This window comes from Manis javanica, chromosome 9 (assembly GCF_040802235.1).
Source record: "Manis javanica isolate MJ-LG chromosome 9, MJ_LKY, whole genome shotgun sequence".
NCBI classification, from domain to species: domain Eukaryota; kingdom Metazoa; phylum Chordata; class Mammalia; order Pholidota; family Manidae; genus Manis; species Manis javanica.
In genome coordinates, this window is record NC_133164.1 from 97,538,023 (window position 1) to 97,564,729 (window position 26,707).

At 34.6% G+C, this 26,707-nt stretch overlaps 1 protein-coding gene and 1 non-coding gene across 3 annotated transcripts in view; both read right to left on the reverse strand.

Annotated features, from left to right (window-relative positions):
- RIT2 (Ras like without CAAX 2) overlaps positions 1–26,707 on the reverse strand; it is a 390,276-nt gene that overhangs the window by 74,904 nt on the left and 288,665 nt on the right. The gene's annotated exons all lie outside the window — the stretch shown is intronic.
- On the reverse strand, positions 19,421–19,528 carry LOC118972538 (U6 spliceosomal RNA). Its single transcript, XR_005061576.1, has one exon. It is a non-coding gene; the product is annotated as a U6 spliceosomal RNA (small nuclear RNA).

Consider the following 26,707-nt stretch of genomic DNA (forward strand, 5'->3'; position numbering starts at 1 on the left):
AAAACAAATCTGTGATAAGAATGGCATTGTGTTACATTTCTACAAATCTCATTAATATAAGAAAGTTGGATTCTGAGCTCTGTTTTTCATTTAACCATGTTACAATATATTGTTTTGGTGTATTATATAAACACAGTCTGGGCTTACAAAGTTGGAGGTGGGAGGAATATTTGAATAGCCTTTCTGGGTAATTGTGAATATTATTTTCTGTTATGAAACTAAAACATGACTAAAAGTTAATTGCAACGTAGAATCTGAAACCATATTAGTAAATGGCTTGTACCTGCTTACATATAAAACTATTTGTCTATCTAACACTTTGAATGGATTTTTTTAGTCTTGCCTGATTTTGTAATGTAATGTGTTGATCATTTGGAAAATACTGAATGATTAAGTAATGAGTATCTTCCAGATGTTAACACATTGATTATACAATAGCAGAAGAGCCACATTTATTAATATCATTACCAAGATCATATGAAAAATCATATATAGAGAGAAGCTGCAGCTCTTAATAAACTTCTGTGTGCCAGAGAAGTGCCTTATGTGACTCCCCATCTCACTGACAAAATATTGAAGAAATACATACTTAAGGGAAAAGATTTAATGAAATTCACCATTTTTGCTGATTCATGAAGAACATTTTTAAGTTAAACTGGCTTTTCTTTTTTGTACTGCATGGCCATGGAAAGTATAATGACGACTAATGCAATTTGGTGCCGCTGCTTTGATTTATCCTCTTAGGCCAGCCGCTTCACAGTAAAAGAGGCTAGTAGCAACTTAATATTATTCTGAAAATAGTTTTGACCTTACAGAGTTTCAGGAGTCTGTGGAATCACTTTGACTACAACTATTCTAGATTAGTATTTTTCAGAGAAATTAACCTAAATTTACTTGACTTAGTAAATAAATGACTACTGAATTTTCAAGTGCAATAGATAAAAAATTTTCAATACTCCTCTAATAGAGAAGGTCATATTAAGCAATACTGATAAAATGCAAGATAGTTAATTTTGAGGAATTACTAGTCATATCATGTGGAAAGAATCTTTTTCTTTGAAGGAAAGAACTTTCTATCATGGTAATTTTGATGGATGATTCTTCTGATATATTATGGGAGGTGTATGGCTTTAAAATACATTTTGTATTGGGTGTAATTCTTTTTCTAATTTTGTGTTGATTTCATTATCCCCCTGGTATTGGTCTTTGTAAATTACGTATCTCTGTGTCTTTCAGTTTATAAGTTTGTTATCTTAGATTTTAAGAAATAAGACCATTTTATTCTGGGTGGGTTATGTTCTCTTTTAGAATTTTTTTGACAAGACACAGTCCTTAGACTCTCCTGCTTTCTTTGAGAATGGGTTGTGCATTTCATATGTTTTAAGCAGCCTTGAATAAAGTGTTTGTGTTCTGAGAGCACTGCTGATATTTAAAACATGGTATCTGAAAACCATACCTTAGATACTAAAAAAATAAAACATTTCCAGTCCTTGTGCTTTTGCTACTGTGGGAACTACTGTACCTTAGAAGCACAAAGGCTAGAGACAAGATTATCTTAATACAAAGTGAGTACATATCTCATCTGAAATAAAACAAATTAGATGTGAGTTTGCTAGAGAGCTTCAGCAGGCTTTGGTATAGGGAACAATCGATGTTAAAGATATTAAAGTAGGAATTTTTATTATGCTGCCTTACAGAGAAATGAAAAAAGACTCAAGGCTGGCTCTTTTGGCATATGTGGATGACGTGTTAGGAAGAGCCCAACAGACTCTAATAAGCTGTCAGTTGGCCAGCTAGTCAGAATCTTCAGTATGCCAGAATAAATACGAACACAGGATTTAAGAATATCTGGAAGGCTTAGCATGGTATCTCTCAAGGTTCTTGGACTCATTGTAGCAAAAGCAAACTCATTTAGCATCTATTCTCTCATCTCAGAGTTGTATGTGCTAACTAGAAAGATGGAGTTATGGCTGGGAAGAAGCAAAATACGGTTGATCCTTGAATAACCTGGGCTTGAACTACACTGGTCCACTTACTTATACACAGTTTCTTTTCCCAGTAAATACTGTATAGTACTGTAAATGTATTTTCTTTTCCTTACTATTTTCTTAATAGCATTTTCTTTTCTCTAGTTTGCTTTATTGTAAGAACACAATATAAAATGCATATAATATACAAAATAAATGTTAATGCATTGCTTATGTTATCTGTAGGCTATTAGTAAAGTTTTTTGGGGAGTTGAAGTTACACAGATTTTTGACTGTGCTGGGGTCAGTGCCCTTAACCCATATTGTTCAGGGTCAGTGTACTTATGCAAAGTTCTGCATCATAGATGCTGGCCTGTGAGCATGCTTTGGGGTCTGCATTCTGCTAAAACATATCATGAGAATCTAGAAAATAATGAGCTTCATAGTAAAAGAAATTATACACACCTGCAGAGGACATGTAAAGTCATAATTTTGTGTGGAGATTCCTCCATGATAAAAACATCTATGTTTAAATAAGTATATATCATTTGAATAAAAATGTTGCCTAAAAAGAAAAAAATAATTTAGTTCTTTTTACATGGTAAGTAAAAGGAAAAGTTATCAACTAGAAGTCTGATTAAACAAAATTAGGTCATCTGTGTTTAATAGACTTTCATCCTACAATTATCTGTTACCCTATTTTGTAAATAACTGAAAGAAATGTAATTTACTCATGTAAATAATCACTTTGTGTAAAAATTCACAAAAAATGGACTAAATGAAAAATCATAAACAACTCTAGCAATAACCAAAGTATAATTCTGTTCTATTTAGACTAGTTGTCTACCAGTACCACTTTCTAAATTTAAAATGATATAATTTTACCAGAAATGCTAACCTCTCAAGATTTAAAGTAAAGATCTGGCATTTCCAGGTTTTATATAAATACCATTACAATAAGAAAAAGTCTTCATTTAGAATGTGCTTACAATTGGAGGAAATTTGTATTAGAATTGACCTTGTTTTGAAGAATTTTATGATATTGTTGAAAAAGGATGAGCAGAATAAATAATAAAGGTTATATATGCTTGTAGCGTGTATGATTAGTGACAAAGAACAGAAACAATAAATTCAATAAATAATTTTGATTATAGTGTTTTAAAAATAATCTGATTTGAGTTACAACATTTTAGTACCAGAAAGAAATTTAGAGAAAACCTGAACCAAATTATTTATTCAAATGAAAAAGTAAGGGGAAGATTAAAAGACTTGACCAAAATTCTATAACTTAGAGATAGACTTATATGGCTTAAGTTCAAACCTCCTAAATCCCTGTGTTATTTTTTCTCCTTCACATTAAGCTGTCTAATCATATGTTATATGGACTTTCATCAAGCAAGGCTTCTTTTGAGCCATGAAACTATAAAATTTCAAGTGAATTTCAAAAACCATACTGAATTATTTACTTCCTAATAAAAGAGACAGTTCTAAATGAAATCCTGTAGATTTCATCCTAGGGGATAAATCTACAGTTTTTCCCATCTCACCTGTATGAGTCTTTGTACAACTGAAAAAGATCTGCATGAATCTGCATGTTACAGAATAACTTTATAAAGAAAAAGGCAGAGAATGGAAGAACAGTAGGGTAATATTTAAGTAGGTGTATTTTGGGCTTGTACTAATAAATAATGGGATTCATTGTGGGTTTTCACAAATATTCCTATCAAATTCTCATACCTACAGAAAAGAAATCTTTCCTTGCTCTTATAGTGTTACTCCTCTAGCATACTTGCAATGTAATCTAAGAAAGACATGCTCATTAGTGGCTCATTACTTAGCTGGATAATTGCTGTTCATATCAGCAACACAAATCACAGGAAAAACTTATTAAAGTATCCTATTAATTTTTTTTTCCTGATGAGCTTCATTTACAGTATCTTCTCCTAATTAATGTAATCAGTACCATAAAAATTCAAGATGAAAGAGAACTATTAGGTCATCTGCACTCAACTACCTGGAAATAGGGAGGTATTCACTGCAATGACCAGTCCATTAATCTCAAGCAAGTAATCTCATAGACTATACTATAAATAACTGCTTCCCTTTTAAAAAGCTCTTCCTATGACATTAAATCTCTATTCCTGAGAAAATTTCTTGGATTTCTTTAAGAGGACAACAGAAGCTAAAGGTCAGAGCAACTCCTTCACATGGAACTTTTAATGCCTTCTCATTATGAGCTCCCAAATCTTAAAATATGAAATCTAACGTACTATCTTTGCATGGCTTTAGAACACTGTGACTCCAAATCACCTTTCCAGTGTCTGCTTCCTAGTATCACCTGCTCTCTCAATTTGTATTCTAAACTTCAGGTAAACCTTTCCAGTTATTATCACACCAAGGGGTTGTACGATTTTCTCTGGCTTTGCTTTATTTAGTTCTTATCATTCCCCCAGTTTGGAATGCCAGACTAATTCCCTTCAACTTCAAAAATATGCAGGAAATTTCATACTTTGGCTAGGAAGTAAGAAGAGATGATCGTAAGATACTCTTCCAATTCTCAAATAGTATTTTACTTCTTATCAGTCCCTGAGGTGTCACCTGTCCTTTAACTACAGATCAAATGAAGATCTAGAAAGGGATGATTATCACAGACATGAAAACCTTAAATGCTGCCCTTGATTTGTGAGCAGTTCCAGCTCTATATATGGTTTCTCACTGAATATTCAATGATAAAACCATATCACCAATTTGATTACCATGGAAAGGAGGGTAACAAGTGAAATAGGTGAAGGGAATAAAGAGGTATAAACTTCAAACTACAGAATAATTTACAAGGATGGAAGTACAGCATAGGGAATACAGCTCATAATATTTGTATGGTGACAGATGGTAACTACATTTATCATGGTGAGCATTTAATAATGTATATAATTGATGAATTACTAAGTTGCTCATCTGAGACCAATGTAATATTGTATATAAACTATATTTCAATTAAAACGATAAAAAATACCCAATCACCAAAGAACAGAAAACATTTTGAAGGTTCATAAAATGTTCACAATGAAAACATATTTGTGGAAGATATGTACCTGCAAGTACACGTGAAGCAGGAATTTTTAAGCAGTGCCATGGCCAGAAAAAAAGAACTGGACTGATGTTGAAATGATCCTACAAATGCCTAAGAGCAGAAAGGATAATGTGTTAGTGACCTAATAATGTCACATGGGCTGTAAAGATCTAGCTGGTGTTCAAAAAGTTACATACAATTAAATGTCTGTAGTTTGGATTTAATGTGGCCTGAAAATTTTTTTGTTTTTTTAATAAAAAAGACAAATTTGAAATTAGCTAGCCAATAGATAAAAATAAATACCTCCTAAAACTTCACAAATTGTCATGCTTTTGTTACATGTTGAACTAGAATTGAATGATTTATTTGAAACACAGGGCAAGGTCCTAGAATTTTGGCTATATGATCAATGAATAAAAATAAAAAATATCAAGAGAATACATATATTGTGATGAGGAAAAAAATCAACAGATGTTACAAAAAAATAATTATCCAAAGAATATAAGAACCAGATTTAATTTCTATCAAGCATAAAATAACTGATATAGCTATGAGGTTCTTGTGTATGAGTATTGAACATTCTACACAAATGGGGAAGTCCTGGGCTTGTAAATCCTTAAAGAAGATACTTGCAAATAGAAGAAAACTCAGAGAACTTGATGTATGCAGAGTAGCGTGGTATGTGTGAAAGGAGCAACTTTGTTGTTACTGTTGTTCACCAACTATATTTGGCTATTTTCCAAGCCATAGTAGGATTGTATATGCTGGGCACCTTTGTTAGTTGTGGCCATGTGATACATGTGGCCATGTGGCTTTGGCCAATAAGATGTGAGTAGAGGTTTTAAGAACTAGTGTACAAGTCTTACGCGCATTTTTCTGCCTTAAGAATCATGACATCCAGATAGGGAGCTTCCCTTGCCTGGGGTCTCTTGGAGAGGCCCACATGAAGAAGGGCTCTCTGCCAACCCAAGACGGACAAGAGAGTGAACAAGAAATAAAGTTTTGTTGTTTAAGCTATTGAAATTAGGGGGACATTTTCATCATAAACTATTTTATGCTGAATGATATATTTGGCCTGGGGGATCTGTTAGAAACATCCATTTCTTTATTATCCCAGTTAGAACATGGCAAAAAGCATTTGTTTGTGACTGTTCTATGCTAAAGAACTTTGTCTTCTCAAAGACAGGATACATATTTTACTTTGTATCCCTAGGGTCTAGCACAATACCTGGTATTTAGCAAGATCTCCAAAGCATTTTTGTGGAAGGAAGGTGAGAGGAAAAAAAGAGAAGAAATGAAGGAAGGAGGAAAGGATTGATACAAGTCTCTCAGACTTTTCATGCTGACTACATATCTGATAGACTGATCTATTCCAGGGAGTTTGTGATTTATATTTATCCCTCCCCATGAATCAACTCTTAAAAATCCCTCAAATATCTATAATCATACAGGGAATATTTCTCAAAAAATGAAGTCTGTAAACCTTCTAGTTGCTTTACAATTTACACAACAAATTTTATAATTGAAGTTTCCAGTGGATATACAAATGTTTTAAAGGTTATTCTGCTTTATTTGTCTGACCACTTCAATGAATATTAGATCCTGAGGTTAGATTCATGTTTCAATCTAGTTCTGCCCATGTAACAGCTAAGTGACTTCATGGTAAATAGTTATATAAGAGAAGGAATAAAAGAACATAGTAAGCAGGTCCTGTTTTGCATACACAAACTTCCAAGAATTTCACAGCAGTGAGTTGAGTAGTAAGAGTAAATGTGTTTTCACTGTTGATTGTTTTTATATACTCAGTATTTTGTTTTGGAGGGCTTGTTTTTTAACTAGTTGCCTTACCTTCATGGTCAACAAACCCCCAAAGTGTGCTATGCTGCCAGCCCAATGACTGTGCTTCACGTAGCAAGGATCTAGATTTACATAAAAGATGTTTTTTCAGTTTTTCAGACTACAATCTGTCTCAAGTGAAAAATAGAATGAGGTAGATTGTTACTCCTATCTAAGCCCGGTCTAGGTGAAACCAGCTGCCTACCCACAGCCTGAACACAACTCCTGATTGTCTCAGAGAGTGTGTCCCTGGATTCACACAGGCAGCACGGAGGGGAGCTGGAAGGGAAGAAGATGGGCTTGAATAACATCAGATATATATATATATATATATATATATATATATATTAACAGGTCTGAACTCACTTGGCAGGTAAAACGTTCACAATTCAGTAAAGGCTAAATTGATCATTTGATCACTGTGTTCTCAGAGTTGATTCTTTTAATACTTTTTCATCTACTTAAGTGGTTTCACAGAATGAAAGGCAGCGGATTAGATTTGCAGTTTCATTGGCATAATGGAAAAGAAAATCCATTTTGTGACCAGTTTGATCTATAATAATTAGTTTCACAATTATTATCCAACATTGTCTTTGAATAACTAATTGGATAATGTTCATGTAGGTTTGAAATTACTTCCATCAAAAGGTTAACATTTATTAGATGTTGTAATTATGATATGTACTAAAGGAGTTAAAAATAACAGATTAACATAGATTTGAAGGCAGTTGCTATGTAGTGAAAGTGAAACTGGATTGAAATTCAGAGTATATCTGCGTTAGTTTTTTTGATGAGTGTCACAGATCTTTAAATGGGGGTCAAGAGATGGAGCTTAGTCCAGGGGAAAGAGCGAGGGTTTTGGAACCACTGAAATCCAGGCTTGAAATTTTGGTTGCCCAAATAATGATTGTGAAACCTGAGATAAGCTAGGCTATCTGAACTTCATTTTTCTCATATATAAAGTAGTGTGAATGCCTGTATTTCAGGACTGTGGTAAGAATAAGATATAATATACATAAAGTACCTAATAGAGTGTATGCATAAAGCAAGCATTTAAGAATTAGTTATTTAAAAGAAATAATCATTATCATAGTTAGAATGGGAAATTTTATTTCCTGTGCCACATTTTCTATTAAATAATATATGAATAATGAACTTAAATATGAAACATATATTTATAGAGTACATATTACTAAATATATTAGTTATGTTATTTTGATATTTCATGAGACGAGTTTTTATTAAAAACAATAATCACTATTATTAATGAAACATCTGCTTAATATGTTCAATTACTAAAATTAAATGAGATATTATACCTGAAGCTTATTTTAAAAAATAAAAAAGTGTGACATGTAAGTATGAGTAACTTTTCAACCAGAATGCATTGACCACACATTACTAGATACACACAGTTAAAATGTTGATGCCCAGAATGTCCAAAACCCAGTAATCTGAGTCCACAAGGACTTTTACTTTTGCCTGCTCCTGTTACATATTACAAATGGTACTGTGACAAACATATTAAAAGTATAAAATGTCATCCTTTCCCCTTGAGAAATTTGAGGACAGGATTCACACATGAAGCGATTTGAGTTTTAAATGGTAGAATATATGGTGCTATGTCTTTGTATATGTAAATATTTAGAAAAGAATGGACTCTTTGGATAACACAATCATTAAATAAGTCTTTGTGGTGGTCTTGGTATCTAATTATTGACATTGAAGGTAAGGTTGGATTTGGAAATGTTGCTGAAGCAGCAATAGATCACGCTCACCTAGCTGAGGATGTATAGTGAACAGGCAAATAGCACTGTAGGCACATCATTAACTGGTGAAAAGTAGATCCTTGCTTCCAAGGTCAGTGACATGGTCAATATAGCTGAGTGGTAGGATAGGGCAGATTATGGAGCATCTGTAATACAATACAGCAGCATCTGGGAGCAGTGTGATAGAACAGTGACACATTAAAAAACATTGTATCCAGTCCACAATTAGGGTGGTTCTATCTAGGAAGAACAAATGCAGAAAAATTCAAGGCAAAGAAGATATAGCAATCTCCAAAAGACTCATAAATATTGAGTGTTTAATAATATTTTCCCATTTCAAATTTCTATTTCAAGTGTTGACTATGGTGAAAATATTGTACAGAATTGAGAAGAGGAGAAAAAAACATTTAGTTGCTATACCAGCACTGAGATCAGAAAAATCATTTGTTCGAGAACACGATTTCCAAGTGAAGATGGCAGTGGTAAGAAACTACGTTTGCGAGCAAAAGTTAAGATATTCTTATACAAAACAAGTACTTCTCTGTCTGTGTTATTTGATGAAATGATAGCTGAAAGGGAACTGGTAGCATCCAAATCATGGGAGTTATCAAATTTGTATTCACCAAGTGATAGGATTATGCAAGAAACAATGTGAGTGCTGCAATCCTTGAAATTGTATGCTAATACTTGATGCTGAAGCCCCTTAGTTCCATTTCATTAAAATTACCAGATATTTTGGAATACCATGTAAGCAATATGTCAAACATAAAAAATTCTGCAATTCATAAACTGTTTATTTCCAAAGAATATCTTGTTAAATCCTCAATATTTTAAGGATGGTTTTGTTGTTTTTCTTTTTATAAAGTAAGCTTGGCTTCATGCTGTTATATTTTCCAGCACAGTGGTCTTTTGTTAACCATTTTTGTATTTAAATAAAGCACATCTTTATGCTTAACTCATTGCATTGTACAAATATGAATTAATTCACCCTATTCATGTTATCCCCAAGACTTAAAAGATGTCCTATTTTATAGCAACTTCACAACATGTACCACTGACATGCCTGAATTCATTGCCCAATTCCATCTATTTCTTTAATTCATTCAAATTAACAGAGAATTCAGTAAAAACACCAACAAGAAAATGAGAGCAATAAGAAAAAACAAATGTACACAAACACACATCAACATGCACACACACACACCCCAAGTGACTATTTGGGTCACTAAATTTTTAGCCAAAGTATTCAAACCATCTAGTGAAACCAGATACTCTCTAAATAAGTAGAGTATTCGGTTACTTTTATTTCACAACAGGCATTCACCTTTAGTTCAGCTTTGATCAACAAATACAAACTCACTGGTTCACTGCCTTTCAAACATCAGATACTATGCTCAAAGCTAGAGATTTAAAGATGAACTTTATCAGGACCCTGACCTTGAACAGAAGCTGAATGTCTAATGTAGGAAACAGAAAAAAGACAGTTTAACATCATGGCAAATTCTGAGGGTTCTTACCAGAAAAAGTACATGAGTGGGCATAAATTCATCCATTCATTTATTCTTTTTTTTTCCAAGAGAAAGAGGGGGCAAAATTCATTCAAGGGTTGAAGTTGCAGGACTCAAAGGAGAATTAGATGACATTTCAGCTTCTTGAAGGACAAGTAGTTTTCCAAATGAGCACATGTGAAATGTTCCAGGAAGCAGGAATAGCATAAGCAAACAAGCAAAAATAATGGGAGCACGCCTGGAATGCTTGGAGAATTCAAAGTTGTGCAGTTTTAAGAAACTGTCAAGTGCAAGTTGAGACAAAGTGGGAGATTTCACATGTGATAAGTGAGGGCAAAATCACCGAGAGCTTTGTATATACAGATACTAAGAAGCTTGAGCGTCCTAGAAATGTTTATGTAATAGAGCACCATGATTACATATCTATTTCCAAAGATCACAAGTGGCAAAATGGAGAATGAATGACAACAGACAGTACTTGGGAACAGACATGCATTACCAAGCTATAGTCTATCTCAACCTCATAGTTTTCATTAAGCACAGTATATGCAGGGATCTTGTGATTCAAATTATGAGATGCAGCCACTCCATTGATACTGTACCCATTCATCCCTCACTTTCTCCCAGGGCTGCCATATGGACCAATCACAACTGAGCTGTACCAATTCCATACCAGATGGCAGAGAGCCACTTCCTTGAGTCCCCACAACAGCCATCCACTTGTTTCATTCACAGGTCTCGTCTCTCCTTGGCACTCTACCCAGATCTTCTCAAGATACAATGAGTTATCTGCAGTAGCCTGCTCTAAATCTATGGCCAGCATCATTTTGGGTGGGCAGGTACCAAAACTATGCAGATGTTTTAATATTTTGAATATTAATCCTGCTAATTGTTTACCTTTCATGTTCTTGACTCCCTCTTGTTCTTGACTGTTTGCTCTCTCAGTGGCTTACCATCTTGCTCATTTACTGTGGATGTGCTGTTTTCCTTATGTGTCTTTGCTACCTTCTATGATCTAACTTGGAGCTATGTGATATTTTCCCCCTACTTGGACTAATTCGTTAGTACTTCTGCATTCTTGAGAGCCACTTCTAATCCCTGACTTCGGAAGGAGAGTCAGACTCTGGCTTTTACTTACAACATCTGAAAGGCAGTAGATTCTGACAATATATAATGCAAAGATGCCCAACGAATGATGGGATATAGCAAACAGAATTGAAAGCTACTTAGGAAACAAACTACAATGGATTTACAAAGTATTATAAATAGCTATAATGATATTATAATTATAAATATCCTATAGCTATGGATAATTGAAGGTGAACTGGCTAGGGTACTGGCTAGTAGAATTATTCTGAGACTTTTGGTTAGGAGTCAGGAGGGGTATAAAAGATCCATTGTTGCAGAAACTGATGAAAAATAGAGTTTTAAGGAAAGAAGTTCTCATAGCTATCAAATAATGCAGGGGGTTCTGATAAGAAAATTCATTAATAACATGTCTACTGATATAGACTTATATCAGACCAAATTCAGCGCCATGAAAAAGGTGGCAGAGTAATTACAGTGGGGTTGAGGTATAAATGAAAAGTGACAAAGAGGAAGGAAGTTGGCTTATGAGCAGAAGAGAACAAGCATAAGATTCTTGTATGTGTCACTCTTTCCACCTAGAAATCAAAGCTAACTTAAACAGTAAAAAAAATTACAGTTTTAAACTTGTCTCTAGTAACCAACCTTGTCCAAGAGAATATATCCAAATTAAAACACAGTTCCTGCTTTTAAAGACTCTTAGATTCACTCTAATTGGTGTGCTAACACATAACAAAGGAATTTGTTTAAAAACAAATCAAGGTAATTAAGGAAGAGCTATTATCTGCCATACAAATTAATTTCACAGGAATAATACAAATTGTATGTGCTATAAATGTTAGGGGCAATTCTGTTTTGATTACAAAGGCAGAGAGAAAAGGTAGGCTGAATTATCTTCCATTTTTGTTTATAGGTTCTCTATCCTTTTCCATTCTGATCTCTGCCCAACAGTTTGATACATAAGGGCTTTGATACAACAGTTTGATACATTCACAGGCTTTCTTACTCTGTAATGGACTGTAAGATGCAGTCAGTGGGAATCATGGAAGGGATTCATGTCAAACAGATGATGTCAGGCTGTGTATTTCCCTGGCTTCTTCCCTTAGGGGTCACCTAGGTTTACCTCGGACATTCTATGAAAGTTAGGGAGACTGTCAAGCTGAAACTGCCCAGGCTACGCTAACCACTCCATTCTCCATCCTGTCCGGCCTTAATGTCTTAACAACTGTGGGATACCACATTATCTCCCTTTTTCTTGCCTACTTTTGCATATAATCCTTTTATCTTTTTCGAGTGTGTCCTCTGTTTCCTGCTAGGACCCTGACTGATTGAGAAAGCCACATGTAACTTATGAGAATCAGAACCAGGTCCTATAGAATGAAGAGGATTTGAGGAAATGAATGGGGAAGAGATTCAAAGGAGTAACAATGAACAAAAACACTACCTTAAGCAATGACACAAGGATGGCACAAGTTGAAATTACAGGGCTATAAATAAGTTAGTGTTGATTAGGTAGACAATTCATGCTGTGAAAATGTGGAAAATAGGCTATTACAATTATTACTTTAAAGCAATGGTTGTCAAGGAGGGACAGTTGTGTTCCCAGGAGACATTTGGCAATGTCTGGAGACATTTATGATTCTCAAGATTGAGTAAAGGACAGGGGGTGTGTCTGCTGTGGGGCAGGGAGCATGGGAAATGCTGCTGACATCTAGTGGCAAGAGCTCAGGAATGGTGCTAGGCATGATAACGCATGATATCACAGCAAAAAATGTCACTAGTGCCGAGGTTATAAAACCCTACTTGACCGCCAATTTGGGAGTACATTCAGTATTATTTGACTGTTTGTCTTTCCAGAAAAATTCAACTAGGCAGGAAAGATTCTTGAAAAAATCAATTCAGCAAACACTTTCTGAATTGCACAGATTACACTGTGCACAAGTCTGTTCAAGAAGCACTGTATTACAGGACATGCAAAGAGGAACACAGTCCCCAACTCACAGAGTGTAGAATCAAATGGAAAAAGAAGACATTCATCAGATAATGACACTAAATATAAACTAGAAGCTATGTTAAGCATGGCCATTGAAGACATAGCAACTTCAGATGGGAGGTGGGAGGGACTGGTCTAATTAATGAGGTCATAGAAGACTTGCCTGGACAATAATTATTCAGTAGGAATTAAGGAAGGCAGGGAAGATAGCTAAACTCAGATAAGACAGCATGTGCACATTGGAGATACAACTGACCAACCCCATCCATGTACGTACTTAAGCTGTGAAGTTACTAATTCCTTTAACTGTTAAAGTGCTTTTATTTCATAGTTGCATTTGTATTTGAAACTGCTTTATCCCCAACTAAAGAACAAATTGCCTAGAACTAAGAACTATTTCCTATTCCTTTGAAGGCTTCCATAACTATGAGAGAAATGTTCTATACATGGTACTAACTAGTTCAATGGCTAATCATGTGCAAAATGCTAGGTCCAAAGTTTTTTGGCTATTTCACCCACATTAAAGAAAACTTGTGTACATGTGGGTGGAGAGAGATGAGGGTGGTAGTTTGAAAAGGAGCTGTCCTAAGTCTCCTTAGACTTTATTTTCCAGACTGTTTCATCATAATGCCTGGTTCCAATATTTTGTAGTAATCACATGTGATTAAAATTGCAATATTTCCAGAATCTCTTGCCTGGCCTTAGTGCATCTCCCTATCAGTAGGTGTTTCGAAGGGGTGGGGAGAAGTACATCTCCATATCAATAGGTGATTAGAAAAGGGGTGGAAAGCTAGCATGCACCTGGACCAGAGAGGTTTGGTGGCACCTTTTTGCAGCTAGGTTGCAAGAAACACTGGCAAGCAGGGCAGACAACTGCTTGTGAGCACTAAACAATTTCTCCCACTTTATTTCTCCTTTTTACTATTTCACTTTCAAATGTTTACTTGCTCTGGGCTGGGAACATATTTTCCCCTGGGGGTTACATGTCATTAGCAAAGACACTGGAGCACACTGTCCTTCTGGAGCAGTGGTGGAAAGTGCACAAAACTGAGTGGCAGGAGACCTGGAACCTACCTCCAGCTCTGGAGACAGTACAGAAACTTCCTAAAACTGTGTCTATTTCTCTCTGCTAAATAGGTTTACTAATAATATTCTTTTTTACATTTGTAAGGAAACAATACCATGTTTTTGAGATCATACTAAAATACATGAAGTGCTATGCAAATGTAAAGGTATTTGAAGCAATTTGAGAAAAAGAACTGAGAATTTATATCTTAAAAAGCATCCACATGAAATTCAAAATGAAAAACATTGGCCAACATCCAAAGAGAATGACAACTATAGTAAAGTTGGCAAGGCAGGCATTTACCCTTGGAAGCACAGTTCAGACACGAGAAAGAAGCTGACTGATGATATCCACTGTTGAGACTGTGCCAAAGAAAACTATGTTGGGAAACCCATCTGTGACAAAGGAATTAACACTGGGCTATTGACAACATGGCATTTAGACCCTGTGGAGGTCTTGATAGGCCAAATGTATTGATAATCTCAAATTAGACAACTCTTAAACTTACTTTGACAGGTTAAGGACAAAAAATACCCACTTAGATCTTTAGTCAGAAAAAGCTCCACAAGCATTCTTTTAACTGTGCTACTATACAAAATAAAACTGCAGATACAGCCAAACTCAATGGAAGGACACAAATCATAAAAACTGTCACATACTTGCTTCAAAATGATGGAGATGGATACAGCAAATAACTAATCCCTAATATTTAGGCTTTCCCCTTACACAGCTTGGCTGAAAAATCAATCACTGAAAGGAAAATTATTTCTGTGCATTTGGGTTCCACAGGCATTTGTCAAATGCCTACTTTGTGTAAGGCACTTTGGTAAGACTGTAGGAGCAAATATTAGGAAATTAAGTAATTGCTAAAATGAAAATCATACGTGGCAAAAATAGCAGTGAAGGGAATAAAGAAATCAAGCTTCTACTTCTAAGTTCTGCCTAACATGCTTATGCATGAGGATGACCATTGAACTCTATATACCTAAGTTTCCTAGTTGTAAAAAAGAGAAGGGTATTAGATTTAAAATAATAGTAAACATGGTGCATATAATTATCAGCTGTCTATTGTGACTATATCTTATTTAATGTTCATAGCAAATATTTGAGGAAGATATTTATATTTAGAATATCAAGGAAACTGAAGGTGAATGCACAGAACTTTCACAATTAAGCAAGAGACAGAGTTGAGACTGAAGTCTAATCTCTCCCTGTCACCTTCCCCTTACCCATTCTAGGATGGTGAGTTTGGTGAATCTATATTCAACTTTACTATTACCAAGATTCTATCAATACAAGCATAAGAACATATCAGTCATCATTTTTTCAGATGAAGTCTTTTGGTTTATTTTCATACAGCTTCCACTCATTTCCTTGTTAACTTATACCAAAATAATGTTGGTAAATAAATCATGAAGAAAGATAAACTTTACTATCAATAATGGCCTTTAGATTCACAAGTTTGGGACTCTGTGAGAAAGACGTGAACTTTGAATTCTCTCTTTCAACACACAGCATATAATTAACCTTGCCTGCTATGCACAGAAGCATGTGAAAGTTGAGTTGATAAATTCTCTTGGTTTAATTTCATACATTCACAGTGTAAAAGGAAAAGAATGGGTGGAAGGTCATAACACAGTAAGTCAATTAGATTGTAACAAAGGAAGAGTCATAAACAAGGAGTGACTTATGAAGATGTGTGCTGCTTTCATTACCAGTGTCCCTTCTAGCTTGGAATTAAGTCAATATGAAGGTGCAATATTCACAGCTTTTCTTGACAATGTATTTCCAAATGTAACAGTAGACAGAAGATTCATATCCATGCTACTTTTCAACCCTTTTTCTCAAAGATGCATAAAATTATATGGTAATCTAAGTATTAAGCTGAGGAGATAATAACTGACATTTCAGATCTAATAATGCATAGTTATAAATCAGATAATTTTATATCTCTGCAGATATATTAATCTAAAAATCCATTTGAAGCAGTGGGATTTTAATAATGATATTCATATCAAATTATTCTCCTAGGCAAATCTCCTGCTAAAGCTAGTTTAAATCCTTTTTTTTTTTTCATTACAAGGAGAAAGAACTAAGGAGAAAAAAATGTGAGAAAGAAGGAAAATGCAGACCACATAATATCACTGCTTTATTTGTAAAATTTCAACAAGTTATGTCGTGTCTGATAGAAGGTTATGTTCAGAGGGCCATGTACGTGAAGTTGAATTAACTTCCATTTCTAGGCTAAAAGGAATAATATTGTATTGGACCATTCTCATCAGTTCCATTAATTGTAGGAATTTGACATTTTGCACACATAGCTAGTTCTACAATTTTGACTGAATTAATAATTCTGTTTAGTCAAATAACGATAATTTAGTTAAACGTATGTTTCTTAATTTAATGGAAAATCATGATCATTTCATTTTTTTTAACTGGTTAAAATGATTTCCATTTGTATACATAATTCATCAAGACAAAATAAACATTAATTATTTGGAAAAACGGGACGATGAAAAGGTAAATAAAATGCATGAAGCCAAATTCTTCCCATAACATCTTAAACATAAGCTAGAGGTGGATTATGAATTTAGTTCTAACCTTTATTAGACAGCACAAACAGGGAGACATGGCCAGCCTGCCACATAAGTCATTATCTTTAAGATAGAAATTAAATGATTACTTAATGAATATTAAATATTCCAGGACTAGGACCAAAGAGAAATTTTTCATGAAGGAGTAATGTGTTGAATTAATATCCCCTAAAATATCTACCAACTATACTCTACTAGTATAAATTTGGCTAGAATAGATATGATTAAAAAATACATAGAAGAGACATTCTACAGAAACTTATGCCCCATTTATTTAAACATATAGATAAAAAATACTAATTAATGTATGAGCAAATCAATTTAACTAGTGTATAAAATAATATCACTAGTAATAATAACAGTAGTAAAGACATACAGTTTTAGTTTAATATACAACAGTGCATGTTTTATGTATATTAATTTGACATTCTCTAGGGAAAATTATGATAGGTTTTTAAATAGAACAAGAAGATATTGTTCAATTGCAATGGGATTATCCAGCATACTCTCTGGGCTTCTCTGATTCTATGGAGTCTGTACCTTGCATTGTCTTTGAGCTACTGCACAACTCTAAGTTGTAGAAAACTGATTTGTTACAAAAAATTCTTGAATATAGAAATGCAAATGATTTGTATCTTGTGGAATACAATTTATTACTGCCCCATGGATAGACTTGTTTGACAAATCTTTGTAAATTCATTTCAAGCACTGCTCCTTTTTAAATCTCCTTTGAACCAGCTGTGACACCTTGCTGGTTTTCTCAGTAACTAGTTAAATAAAATTACTGACACATGTTCATTTCATGTTTGTATAAGAGTGAGGATTTTACCTTTTCTTTTAAGTTTTCATGTGTATATATGTACTTATATATATATATATGAGTACCCAATTATGTAAACAATATCTTACATCCATTTCACAAACAGATAAAGCTGAAACAGATATTAAGTAGCTTCTCTAAGGCTACTCACATAGAAGTGATATGACCAGAATGGAAACATGAGGATTGTTAGGTTTATTGAAACATTATAATATCCATTATTGTAACTGAGTACAGAAATAGATTAAGAGAAACTGAACATTTTATTACTATAAGAGATTAAGAAAGAATATGCATTAATTTCATATTCATACCTCCCTACACCAAAAAATTAAAAAGACAAAAAAAAACCTTTTAGCAACCTGATAAACAGAGCAAATACCATGTTTAATGTTGACGTTTTAGGGTCAGTCCCATAAAAGTAAGAATGTGTCAAACTATTTTTACTCTAACAATTTGCTATTATCCAGGAAATTCCAGACCATGTATAAAGATATAAAAACAAAATTGTAGGGTTGAAATAAATATGTTATTTATACACATTATTATCTATGTAGAATACACTAAGAATTTCCAGAAAAAATATAAGAATTAGTAGAAGAGTTCAGCATATTTGCTGGATGTCAGATAAGTTCTCAAATATCAAGAGCATTTTTATACAAAAAAAAAAAATTGAAAAACAAAACATGAAAAACAAATTCATGTTAGCTACATAAAATATAATAGGAGAAAATCTAGCAAAACCTATTTATCTTTAAAAGGGAAAATTATATTATTAAGAAGATAAATCATGGTTATGACAGTTATTGGGTTATTTAAAATGTCAGTCCTCCAAATTTACATGGAAAGGTTCAAGCATGCAAATCTTAAACAAAAACCAGGAGAGAAGACTTACCCCAGGGTGTTCAAGGTTTAGTGTAATGTTATCTACAGTAATTAGAACAGAATGATATTTGGTCAAGGATGAGCAGAACAGAGGATTCAGACACTGACAAGCATATGGACAATTTACCTTAGAAGACATATTGGGGGAGATAAGAATATTTTATCAAATAGTGATGAGATAATTGGCTTTCCATTTGAAAAAAAAAAGGGGAGGGGATAACATTAGATTCCTTCATCAAATCATATACAAAATAAACATCAAAGAGTTAAAGACCAAAGAATCAAACTTTACAACAATTAGCAGAAGTTACAAGAAACTGACTTTAAGACCTCAGGGTAGTAAAAGATCTCTTAAATAAGATGAAAAAGGCAAAAATGATAAACAACATGAGATATTTTAATATGAAAATCAAATACTTCATTGTAACAAAGGACTCCAACAACAAACTAAAAACTTAAGGTAAAAAATTAGGTAAAAATATTTGCAGCATAAAATAAAGAACCCACTTTTTGGAAAAAAAATTATATGAAGAACTACCTTACAAAGTAGTAAGAAAAGGAAATAAAAAATAGAAATTAGATATAGGCTCTGAATAGACAATTCACAGGAGAGTAAAATGTAATGGTCACTAAACATATGAAGATTTTCAATCTCATAAGTCATCAGAAAAATGTAAAATAAAACTACAATGAGATATCATTTCAACCCCACCAGAATAAGAAAAAAAAAGGAAGAAGTTTGATAATAGCAAGTACTGGTAGGGATATATATACTTTTTTATTTTTATTTTTTAGTTTTTTATTTTGATATTGTTAATGTAAAATTAAAAATACAGAACGCTTCACAAATCTGCATTTCATCCTTGTGAATGGGCCATCCTGATCTTCTCTGTATGGTCCCAATTTTAGTATATATGAGCACTGGTAAGGATATATATTGATGAGGAATTCTAAGACCTTGCTGGCAATATCATAATTTTTTACAATCACTTTGGAGAGTGGTTGGCCAATATTTAATATATTATACATGTATATTCATCAATTCTAAAAATAGCTCAGGAAATATTTAGTGCAATTATTATCAAACACTTAACAGCAGTCGTTAAAAACAGTTGCTTGTCAACAGAATAAATATATTATCTTAAGCATTAATTGGAGCATCCTTAAAGATCATCTGTTTGCAAAATACCTACTTAGGTGATTTGTTTAATTTGTCAGATTTCCCAGCTACCTTCCAATTACATGGTAGGAGACTTCTATTTAAAGTGGTAACTTTAGTTTTAGAATAGTTGATAATGTAGTCCCTCTTTCTGGTAAACATTAACTAACAAGGGCATTTGCCTATTAAAGCAATTAAATTTGTAGTTAATGTAAGAGAGTCAACCAGCCAACTTAGACAACAATGGACCAAGACCCTTCATGGAACAAACTGACCTTGTGGTACCTTGAAAGGAAACTCAAAACCAGTTTCAAGGAAAGAAAGTAAAAAGTCAAGGATATTGTCATCATCACTTGGAACCTGAAGATTTGAAGAATCTGGCTCCCTTATGGGAAGGAGATAGAAGACTGAAAAAGCCTAGCTTCAAGTCTTACCATGTTTTCTAACAGCTAAATCCATGTTCTATAAATGAAATGAGTGCTTTCTTCGTAGGTTCTGATATTTAATATAGAAAGAGACTATTGAAAATTAATCCCGAGAAAATGAAATTCTTCCTACAGGAGCATAGCTATTGATTGCCTCTTTTAAGTATTCCTTTCCTTTCATGTCGGTCTATTGGCAGTTAGCACTAGGAGACATTCCTTGAGATCTTGCCTAGATGGCTGGAGGAACTATTTGGATATGTGAAACTAAGTAAATCAGAGACAGGTTAGTGCCAGAAACCTGACTGTTCTCCTTACATGATCCCTTCTTTGGAGGTCCAGTTTTGTTTGATCCTTCAGCAAAATCAGTCAGTGCAGAAGAGAGTGGTAGAGAGCAAAGAAGGTACCTCTTTGAGGAAGATCCGCTTTTTTTTTTAATCTTTCTGGTTGATAGCTGCAGTTGGAATAGTTCATCCAAAATCTGATGAATAATATATCTTGGAAGATCATAGCTCTTAAAACATAATTTTAAGAAGTAAGATTGCAGAGTAGAAGTAACAATACTATAAAACTCACCTCTCTTCATATAGAGTCTAAGCAGTGTGAGATGCCAGGAAATAACACCTTCACAAAAAGTGAAATTGTGCTACCTATTTAGGGATAATTAGTCCTCATCAAACGATTGTCCTATGTGCTTCCTGTGTGTCTAGGTGAAACCTAAGTGGAAGGAGATCTTCTGAGGGGAGAGGAGGAGAGCTTGGGTCTGGCTTCTGGTACCGCACAGCATGTGGCAACATATCTGTTACTGGACTGGACTTTCCTAAACTACTACCATCTTTCTGTATATGCTTCTTAAAAATCGTCAGAAAAAGAGCCATCAAACTCAAGAAAACTTAAGGAAAACCATAAGGATAAGAAACAGAATGTTAAGTGATATGAAAGGTGAGGAAATGTGTATTAAAAAAGTAATTGCGATGAAAATAAATAGGAGTAGGAGTAGCAAAAGAAAAATATATGTGACATGTTATATTTTAGAGAATTAAAAGAGCAGAAAATAAATCTATGGCAAAATTGAAATTTAGAAAATTTAAATATAAAGTGAAATGGGCTTAAAAAACCAATGGTATGAATTAAAAAGTAATGAAAATATGAATATAGCATAAAAATACAGAAGGTTGGGAAAAGCCATATTGAAATGACAAAAAAGAAGTGTAAAGATGAGAGACAGATGGGGAAAGGGGCAGAGAGGAAAGTTAAATTTCTAGAAACAATGAAGGAGTGAGACTTTATAAGCATTTTCAGAGCTCTCCAGCTTTCTTTCTTGAGAGATACTCCGCAATCCCCCACCATGAGATCCTCATCAGAATTTAGGGGAAACTTATCAGCTGTACCCACAAGCCATCACTTCCTTAAAAGGCAAGCTGCTAAAGTCACTTTCTGAAAGAGTAAAAACATGAGTTTGTATAGCAGCCATTAGTGCAGTTTCTGAGTTACAGAGGCAACCGTCGGGCCAGGCTAAGACAACGTCCTAGTTCGGTGTTGCCTGGTCAGTCATTTTCTATTCATAACAGTTTATACTACTGTCCACTATAGGATGGTCAACATAATAATGGTTTCGCATGACTCACAAGGACACCAGTGAGAACCCCTTCACTAAAGATTTCACCCAGTTGCTGAAGAATTTTCTAGCAAGGAAGACTCTCCATTAATTGTCAGTGGGGAATTATATATTGCCTATTCACTGAACTTGCTGGAATAGTAGAGGAAGATCAATCTTCGGATCTAAAAAGTGTTTAGACCCAAACTCTATTGGAACTAAAGAAAGACAGAAATCCACTAATCATCTGGAGCTAGAAACAGGCGTTCTAAATGAGATTGGAACTCAGGGGTCCTCCCTGTAACTCTGTGCATCTTGTCTGAATGCCCTGTAAGTGAAAAAATAGGTACTATGGAAAGAGTGAGCAAATCCTGCTTCAATCATAGTTGAGTTTATAATGAATGCTTTTTGATAATAGTCTGCTGGGTTTTTTTTTCCTTTTTAGGACCATTAAATGAATCAAAGCTGGTCAAGGTCTCCACTTAAAGCCAGCATCATTGGGTCACCAATTTTATTTTCTGGAAGTAATTGGTAGAAATGGATTCTTCCTCTTATGGTATTTTCTAATTTACTCCCCCACATAAGGGCACAGAACAAAGACGTAGGAACTAGAAGTGCTTTTCCTTATTACATAATGGAATTCAAGTGGGCTGACCTCTTGACCATGATGTGTAAGTCTAATGATTTTAAAATTACTTTTGTCTGCTGAGTCGTACATTCTAGCTTGGGACTAGCTAATTATAATGTAAAACTGAACAGATGATGTAAATGAGTGCACTTGATACTTTTTTCTTTGTGTATACTATGAGAGGCAGGAATGGTTGCTCAAACAAAATGAATTAAACATCTATGCTTAGGATCATCTCAGTGTTAAAACACTTGTTTTCTCATAAAGCTGGTTTTATACCTAAACAAGCAAATACTTCAGAAGAAAACTGATTTGAAGTACTGTAGGAAGTTCCCATTTGCCACAAAACTAAGTCCTGTTTTTGTTTTAACCCCTAGATTCATCCTTTTGGGTTAAGACTTGCCCTCATTAAATTTTTTTAAATATGAATACACTGGTAATGGGACACGTTTGCTATGGTAGCGGTGGTCGATCCTTCACTCTAGCTGAGAAGAAGGCAGGTGTGTGCTCAGAGCAGGTGTGAAGGGAGGGTCTGTCTGAGGTCCTCACAGACAGACCCAGAGATCAGAAAATGTGACAGTATCAAGGCACCTGAGAGAGGACAGAAGGCAGGAAGAAGAAAATTAAATTTACATCTGTGAACATTAACACATCTTACATTTGATCCAGTTCCTGCAGTGTAGAACACAGGTATATAAAACACAAAATAAACTTGGAAAGGGACATCCAAGGAAGGTCAACTTGTTTCTCCCAACTCCCTAGTGTTAAGTACAAATCACAGTCGGGAAAATCACCTGAGTGATTAATTGCTCCTACTCCAGGCTGCCTTGCCCCTTCCTGCAACAGCTGTAACCCTGTTTTGATCTCCTGGCTTCTAGACCCTTGACCTAGATGATCAGACCTGATTTGCTTCTGAACCTGTGAACACCCAGGCAAGCCTAAGCCACAATATGTGATGACTCCCATTTTTATACTTGTCTTTCTTTTCCAGAAGAGAAACTTTCAGGGCATGTTACCATCAGAGGAGCAGTTTTACGGGAAGTGCAGCAAACTGGTTCAAGGGGAGGAATTAGGGAGAAGGCTGGTGAGGGAGCAGCTGGTGGTCCAATGTGTGCCACTAGATTTGATCCTTAATCAGTTAGTGTTTGATCCAGGTAAGAACAAACCCAACATCAGGTTTAATCTTGAGTCTGAAGCAGTAGCAAATAGTATGATGTTTTAAATAAATACATGATCAAGCAGTTTCCAAATAATATTAATGTCAAGTGGAAAACATCATGAAATTAGCTTTTAGTCAGTTGTTCACCCCACCTACAAAGTGATAAAAACATCACCTTTTTAGATTATTTCACCCAAAAGCTGATTTTCAATCAATTCCTGCTGTCAGGATATATATATTTTTAAGTGAACTCCTAATAAATAGTACTGTGAAGTGGCCCTGAATGCAAGTCTTGTCTTTTAAATGAAAGGATAAAGTCTGTCAGCCATAGTTCCTATTTGTATAGCAGCTTACAGTACATGCTCATTCACGTATTCTAGCTTATCTAAACAAAGTAAATCAAATAACTTGCACCCATAATCTTGTGGCTTGAAAGTAACAGATGGGCTTGAAATGATTGTGAGTCAAAATCTCAAGTAATCTCAATTCCAAATTAAACTAGAGTCACTCACCCAATGTATTCTTACTGATTGATTCAACTCAAATCCATCAATATAACTCAAGAAATATTTACTGAGTATCAACTGTGCCCAACATTTTGTTAATATTTTGCAGAAAGAAAAATAAATCTAAGATTTTATACTGCTCTCAGAAAGACTGTACAGGAAAAACATAGTGATGAAAAGCATAAATCTGAGAAAAAGCAGAAGAGGGAAGAAACATGTCATTCCTACTGTCTGCAGGTAAGGTGCTAGATAATTTAAACCATGCTATTTTAATCTTACAAGCAGTTTGACTGCCCCTACACCTCCATGCCGGTGTGGAGTGGAGTCTGTCACCCTAATCTCCCCACCATCTTTTTTTTTTTTTGTCTCTTTGCTCTTTTCCTGAGATTGTAAATTGATAAAAGGGAAAACTTATTTACTATGAAAGTTCACAAGAAGAAGAGAACAGGATTGACTTTTTTTTCTTCTAAAGGTCCTTGACTAGCTTGTTCATGTACAGTTGAAAGTTTCTAGATTGCAAATCAAATCTGCCATCTTGATTTGCATTGGCTTTAAACTCATTTTGCTCATTTTGTAGGCTTTGGCAATATAAATATAAACTCCATGAACCTCTATTTTCCCGCCAATAAGTGTATGGGTTAGATAAGACAAATCCAAAGGTCCAGCTAATTTCTAACATAATGCTTTAAGTGAGCATGGCTCATTTAAATTAATTATATCACTGAATATTTGCAACTCCACTGTTAATATATGCAGCAGGAGATAGAATGTTGTTATCACTTTGTGTGTTCTCTCTCTTATACACACACACACACATGCCTCTACAATGGTTTTGAATAGCTTTCAGTATTTCTTTCCAGGAAAAACTGGAAAGATTGTATCTACATAAATTAATATCTACTAAGTAATGAAAGAAATGGATTTGGATTGCAGAAAAAAATATTTTAAAATTGAAAAAAAATATAGTTTTACATTAGAGAATCACACTATTTGCTCAAAACAGTCTCATTCATATGTCCAGTATTTTGCCCACTTAAATATGTACCTAAAAATTAAGCTAAAAGCAGTTGATGCCACAGTGAATTCATTGCATCTTTCAGAATGCTCCTGACATGCTTGACATAAATTAGTCCCATAACAGACATGATTGGTAAACTATCTAAGCACAAAACAAAATTCATTTAATTTTGCTGAATGAGCTGGTCAAGTGGGAGTCCTCAAACTGTCCTCAGTGCTGTTTGATGTAAGGAGACAAATAATTCTACTTGAGGCCCATTTGCAGTTATAACCCATTAAGTTTTCAGTTAAGATTCTCACTTGTATTTCTAACTGGAGAAAAAATTCAGGTCAAAATGATTCTGGAAATCCATGTTCTGCTTTGGCCGCACTGAATGCACTTGTAAAGACATTTCTCCTAAGGTGATATTAGTCCACTCTATTCACTGGACATTCTCTTTTTAAAAGTTCCACTTCTACTTGTTTATTCAAAGGTTTCTACCCAAGAGTCAATAGATAGGACAGCAGGATATGGACATCTGTTCAGAGAAACACACATAGTTAGAATTGGACCTGAGAATGAGATCATTAAAAAGGTGTTCGATATAAAGGAGTTGATGACTCCAAATACTGGAGCCAAATTTAGATAACTCGAGGACCAGACACTTTCAAAATGACTGGAGATTAGTAAAGAGTTGTAAATGAATGGGTACCATATTGCCCTGGCCATAATATTTGTTGTTTGCTTGAAATAGAGTGATATAAACAAAATAAATTTTTTTTCATCCAAATATAACAGTTTCATCATCAACAATAATGCACTTATTTGAGGTAAAAGTATTCATATATTTCACTTCTTAGGGCTTCATTTTTCTACTTTGTAAAATGGTGGTGGAGAACTAAGTGATCATGATGTTCCCTTTCTAGGTGTCATATCCTTATTTCTTAAAAAGTTATTTCTGACATACTTCCTATCTTGACTTCAGAGTTGTGGACAGAAAAGAAATTGGGGTAGTAAGAGTGCATAGGGGCATATGGTATGTGAACTTTATGGAGACCAGAAATGAGTATGTAAACCCTCATCTCACACATGATCATCTTTTACTTTTCCCAAGAAAGTGTCCTTACTTCTTTGACTTTTAGGTCAGCCGGTTCAATCCCTCTCGGAAGCAGTGATTTATAAAACCACGATTTAGATTTAGGCCTGTCAGTGTCTGAGCTAGACAGAAACAAGAGAACTACAGAGTGGGTGGGGGTGGGGCTGGAGGCCACGCCTAATGTCGCCTGCTCTGCCTTGGGAGCCTGGACCTATGAAATGGTTGCAAAGACTAGAAGGCCACAGGAGCACCCTGGGCCCCGATTACCAGAAGTAAGATGACAGAAGGAAAAAGGGGATGAAGAGGCACAGTACGCAAACTTCGCTTTCTTTAGAGTTTTGCCTCAATATGATTAAGTCAGAGGTGAGACTTCTGGGGTTAACTCAACTTGTCCCCATGCTGGGTTAACACAAAGAAAAGGGAAATTAAGCCCATTGAAAGGATGTGAACAATAATAAAGAAGAAAAATACCACCAGGCTTTTTAGCTTCTGTTGAAGAATAGCAATATACCATAATGTTCACTTTACTTTGAGATTACCAAATTTTTC